Below are 6,278 nucleotides of genomic sequence, written 5' to 3' on the forward strand. Positions count from 1 at the left end.
CTGAGCCTATACGAGCTGGACCAGAAGGAGGACCCATTGCTGTCCATACATCCTTGGGTTGGGCTGTGCAAGGTCCATCCCATCTACTTCTCTCCACCCAAGCTGTACAGTCACAGCAAGTCCTCTTCACCAGAAGCAATCCAGATGCAGCCACTGACCTCCTTCGGAATGTTGAGATGCTCTGGAAGATGGACACCTTCTCCAACCGGAAGCTACAGGAGGTCACTCGCTCGAAAAATGACTCCTATGCATTAGACCTCCTGGAGAAGAGCACCACCACCACTGAAATGGATGGCGTTCGCAGGTATGCAACCCCACTGCTACGGGTGCCCAACCATCCTCCTCTGGCAACCACGACACGGGCTGTACTCCCACTACTGCGTGGAACGGAGCGACGCCTGGTGAAGAATCCTGAGCTTGCAGAAGTTCATAACCGAGAGATTCATAACCTTGTGAAGGCAGGCTACGTCACTGAAGTGACAGCTCATGAAGAGGGAAACGCACTCCGTGAATCCTGGGATCTCCCTCACCATGTTATCCAGCAACATGGTGGGAAGTATAGACTTGTCTTCAACTGTTCATTCCAAGCAGCTGGTCAAAGCCTGAATAACTGTCTACTCCCCGGACCAACCTTAGGTCCTTCCTTGCTCGGTGTCCTTCTCCGGTTCCGGCAGCACTCTACAGCCATCAGTGGAGACATCAAAGCCATGTTTCATCAGATTCGTTTACTGCCTTCCGACACCACACTGCTCCGGTTCATATGGCGAGATATGGAACGAGATGCAGAGCCCACAATCTATGAATGGCAGGTACTCCCATTCGGCACCACCTGCAGTCCTTGCTGTGCCATATACGCTCTGCAGAGACATGCACGGGAGCATCCAGACAGTGACCCAGAAGTATTGGATTCAGTGGAAAATGCCTTCTATGTGGATAACTGCTTACAGAGCATCCCATCCACGGCTGAAGCGAAATCACTCCTTGATAAAGTGCGGAATCTCCTGTCCAAAGGGGGATTTGAGGTCCGACGGTGGGCTAGTAACAGAGCGGAGGTTATCCAGCACCTCCCGCCACAAACTAGGTCCAGTAGCAGTGAACTATGGCTAACGCAGTCTGGTGCTAACCCAGAAGAGCCCACTCTAGGACTGAGGTGGAGCTGCCTACCGGATACCCTGGGGTATAAGCACCGCTCATCCCTGAGTACCGAAACCCCCACTCTGTGCACCATCTATCGGACCCTGGCCAGTCAATACGATCCCCTTGGGTATATCCTGCCAAACACAACACGGGCCAAAGTCTTAGTCCGGGACCTGTGGCAGACCAAGAGGGACTGGGATGAACCAATCCACCCGGCTGACCTAGTGGAACGATGGATCTGTTGGGAAACTGAGTTAACGGAGCTCTCTGATGTCCAAATGCCAAGATGTTATGTACCATCCTGTGTTGACCAACTGGGATCATGCCTGGAACTGCATGTGTTCTGTGACGCTTCGGAGCGAGCCTATGGGGCGGTTTCCTATCTTAGAGTGGAGGATAAGGCAGGCCACACCCATGTCTCCTTTGTCATGGCCAGGACCAGGGTCGCACCCAAGAAGCAGTTGTCAATGCCTAGGCTGGAACTCAGTGCTGCCCTTTCCGGAGCCCAGTTGGCCTCTACCTTGCGAGCCGAGCTCACCTTACCAATCCAAAGGGTCATCTACTGGAGTGATTCGACCACTGTATTGACATGGCTCAAGTCGGAGTCCTGCAGGTATAAGGTGTTTGTCGGGACTCGCATTGCGGAAATCCAAGACCTAACAGAAGTCCAGGACTGGAGGTATGTTGATAGCATAAACAATCCTGCTGATGACATTACTAGAGGTAAAACCCTTAAGGAATTGGCTAAACCCCATCGCTGGAGCTTGGGACCACCATTCTTGTCCCAACCAGAGAACGAGTGGCCGACAGCCCCCAGGCGTGCGGCCCCTCCGCAACCAACTGAAGCTCATGAGTTAAGGAAGTCCGCCCAATGCTACAGCATTTCTACGGAACCAACAACGGCTCTCCCTGACCTAACACAATCCCAAACACTGCCGGATCTGATCACCGCCACAAACCAGACCTCAGATGGGGTGTCTTCTATACCTACCTCCCTCGCGGCAGAGACACTACTCCTCAAGCAAGCACAAGCAGTTAGCTTCCCTGAGGAGTTAAAAGCTCTGAAAGCCAGTAGGGAAGTGGCTAAGGACAGCCGTCTTCTCTCTCTTGCCCCAGAATATGATCCAATCCTTGGAGTGATCAGAGTCGGAGGGAGGCTGCGCCAAGCGGAGGTTTTGGACCCAGATGCTATCCACCCAATTATCCTTGACTCCAGACACCCTCTTACCAGGCTCCTCATTAAGAGTTATGATGAGCGGCTTCTCCACCCAGGGCCAGAGAGGGTCTATGGGGAGATGAGGCGGAAGTACTGGATAATTGGAGGACGAGGAGCCATTCGTAAGCACCAATACGCCTGCGTAGAATGTCAGAGATGGCGGGCCGGAGCTACGGTGCCCAAAATGGCAGATTTACCCCCTGCTCGCTTGCGCCTCCTTAAACCACCCTTCTGGTCAACAGGAGTAGATTGCTTTGGCCCCTTGATGATCAAGTTAGGTCGTCGTGTGGAAAAGCGCTGGGGCATTCTATTTAAGTGTTTGACAACCAGATGTGTCCACCTGGACCTACTGGAGAGTTTGGATACGGAAGCCTTCCTCATGGCCCTACGGCGGTTTATCTCCCGACGGGGGAAACCCTACGAGATCCTGGCTGACAGAGGTACGAACTTCAAGGCAGGAGAAGCCAGGTTGGAGGAAGCCTTCCAAGCCATGGAACCCAGCCTCCAGGATCAGCTGATGGACCAACAAATCTCATTCAAATTTAACCCTCCAGGCGTTCCACATTTTGGAGGAACATGGGAGCGAGAGATCAAATCTGTAAAAACGGCCTTACGAGTCGTCCTGGGGGACCAAACCGTCACTGAAACTGTCTTGAGGACTGTCCTGATAGAGGTGGAAGGGATTCTGAACTCCAAACCCTTGGGATATCTCTCTGCAGACATCGCTGACCCCGATCCGGTTACACCGAATATGCTCTTGATGGGACGCCGAGATGCGTCACTTCCTCAAGCCATGTATGCTGATACCAACCTCGTAGGCAGACGCTGGTGGCGACACAGCCAAATCTTAGCTGACCATTTTTGGGCCCGATTCATTCGGGATTATCTACCAAGTCTACAGTACAGAGGGAAATGGCGGAGAGAAATGGCCAGCCTGGAAACTGGCCAAGTAGTAATGATGGTGGACCCTCAGCTGCCTCGAGCCTCCTGGCCGGTGGGCCGTATAACTAAGACCATGCCTGGGACCGATGGTCGTGTTAGATCAGTGGAAATCCAGGTGAAGAACCGGACATATATCCGGCCAGTTGCCCGACTGATTCCTCTCCCTGAGATGACAGAGGACCGGGAGCAATGAGCCTTTTTTGGGGAATGTGGAAATTAACAAATTTCCAGGGTGGCTGTAGAAAAGGCCCATGGAGTTGGTGGAATATTCCTTTAATTCATTGCCATTTACTCAGCTGGGCCAGGGGCGCTTTAATTAGGTCAGGTGGAAATGTCCTACAGATCTCAATTCCATAAAAAGAGGAAATTGCCATCGCCTGATCTCGCTGCTTTCTCTTCCCTAACTCCATCTGATCCAGAAGTTCTGTGCGTCCATGAATCCACGTAAGTCCACCGACTCTTACCTTTCATCTGAGTGATCTGTGGTGATCGGGAGAGTGGGCCATTCAGTTATTGTTTATAGTTATCACCGCGGAGCGCGGCTTGGAGCGCACGCTTCAAACATATTGTGTAATGTGAATTGTCAATGATCACGGCCCTACAGATCCTCATAGGCCAATTACACAATCGATATGGTTCATGTGTATTGAAATTAATTATATGTACACATGAAGACTATTGAAAGCGTGAAATGAGAAACGTCATTGTTTGCTAACTGATTGACTTTGATCATGGGGATTATAGATTGTATAACCATTCACTGTTTGTATTCTTTCATGATTTATGATAAATAGTTATGAGCCTAAATGACTCGCGGATGATTACTATTGACTTCTTAATGAACTGGACTGTTGAATTCCCTAACTTATGTTAATAATGACTGATATGATTTGATCTTTGATTATGAATTTGATTGTATACATGTTATTTGTTTCCTTTGTGATGCAGCACAGACTACTCAGTAAATATACCACTTTATGGTTAAAGGAATTCCTGCCTCAGTCTCATACATTCCTCTGTCACCTGACACGTGACCACCTGTTCACCTTCACTGTCAGTCATCCTACCTGTCCAGCAACCCACACAGATTCCACTAATCTTTCACACAGGGTACCAGTCCTGAGTCAATGATAACTAAGCTATATACACGGGGTACCAGTACTGAGTCAATGATAACTAAGCTATATACACGGGGTACCAGTACTGAGTCAATGATAACTCAGCTATATACACGGGGTACCAGTACTGAGTCAATGATAACTAAGCTATATACACGGGGTACCAGTACTGAGTCAATGATAACTAAGCTATATACACGGGGTACCAGTACTGAGTCAATGATAACTAAGCTATATACACGGGGTACCAGTACTGAGTCAATGATAACTAAGCTATATACACAGTGTACCAGTACTGAGTCAATGATAACTAAGCTATATACACAGTGTACCAGTACTGAGTCAATGATAACTAAGCTATATACACGGGGTACCAGTACTGAGTCAATGATAACTAAGCTATATACACAGTGTACCAGTACTGAGTCAATGATAACTTAGTACTGGTACCCCTTGTATATAGCTTATTATTCAGTACCGAGTCAATACTGGAACACTGTGTATATAGCTAAGTTATCGTTGACTCAGTACTGGAACACTGTGTATATAGCTAAGTTATTGTTGACTCAGTACTGGTACACTGTGTATATAGCTAAGTTATCGTTGACTCAGTACTGGTACACTGTGTATATAGCTAAGTTATTGTTGACTCAGTACTGGTACACTGTGTATATAGCTAAGTTATCGTTGACTCAGTACTGGTACACTGTGTATATAGCTAAGTTATTGTTGACTCAGTACTGGAACACTGTGTATATAGCTAAGTTATCGTTGACTCAGTACTGGTACACTGTGTATATAGCTAAGTTATCGTTGACTCAGTACTGGTACACTGTGTATATAGCTAAGTTATCGTTGACTCAGTACTGGTACACTGTGTATATAGCTAAGTTATCGTTGACTCTACTGGAACACTGTGTATATAGCTAAGTTATCGTTGACTCAGTACTGGTACACTGTGTATATAGCTAAGTTATCGTTGACTCAGTACTGGAACACTGTGTATATAGCTAAGTTATCGTTGACTCAGTACTGGTACCCCGTGTATATAGCTGAGTCGATGTGCAGGGGTATGATGTAATTGAAGTAAATATGTAGATATAGGTAGGGATAAAATGACTAGGAAGCAGGATAGATACTAATAGATACAGATGGAGTGTCAGAATGGAAATCATTTTGGGAAGATAAATGTTTGTAATACTGCCTAGTGGGAGAAATGAGTTACAGTATGAGATGGAAATACCAGGTGACATAGAGAGGGGAGAAGAGAGGAACAGATGTGGGACGAGGGAGAGCGAGGGAATGGAAAGTCTGAAAGAAGATCCACATTAGAAGCCACTAGTGTGAAGCTTGAGAAAGTTATGAACAAGTGAAGCTTGAGAAAGTTATGAACAAGTGAAGCTTGAGAAAGTTATGAACAAGTGAAGCTTGAGAAAGTTATGAACAAGTGAAGCTTGGGAAAGTTATGAACAAGTGAAGCTTGGGAAAGTTATGAACAAGTGAAGCTTGAGAAAGTTATGAACAAGTGAAGCTTGAGAAAGTTATGAACAAGTGAAGCTTGAGAAAGTTATGAACAAGTGTTTAATGGAGCGAAAATTATTACATTTTGTAAAGTTGGAGAGATCAGAAATATCTGTTGAATGGATTCCAATCCAAACAGAGCTAGATTCTGAAGAATCTCCTGCAAGAGGGCACATAAAAAGTTAAAGGATGTGGAGAGAGAAGAGAGAAATAGAGAAAGGGGATGGGGGAATGGGAAGAGAGGAGAGAACAGAGCAGAGATACTTGGTGAGGGATGGTGGAGAAAGAGTGGTTTCTGTTCGAGACCTCATCAAAATAACTACTTTGCAGCGGGTGAGGAAATA

The sequence above is a fragment of the Oncorhynchus gorbuscha genome, linkage group LG21 (assembly GCF_021184085.1).
Source record: "Oncorhynchus gorbuscha isolate QuinsamMale2020 ecotype Even-year linkage group LG21, OgorEven_v1.0, whole genome shotgun sequence".
NCBI classification, from domain to species: Eukaryota; Metazoa; Chordata; class Actinopteri; order Salmoniformes; family Salmonidae; genus Oncorhynchus; species Oncorhynchus gorbuscha.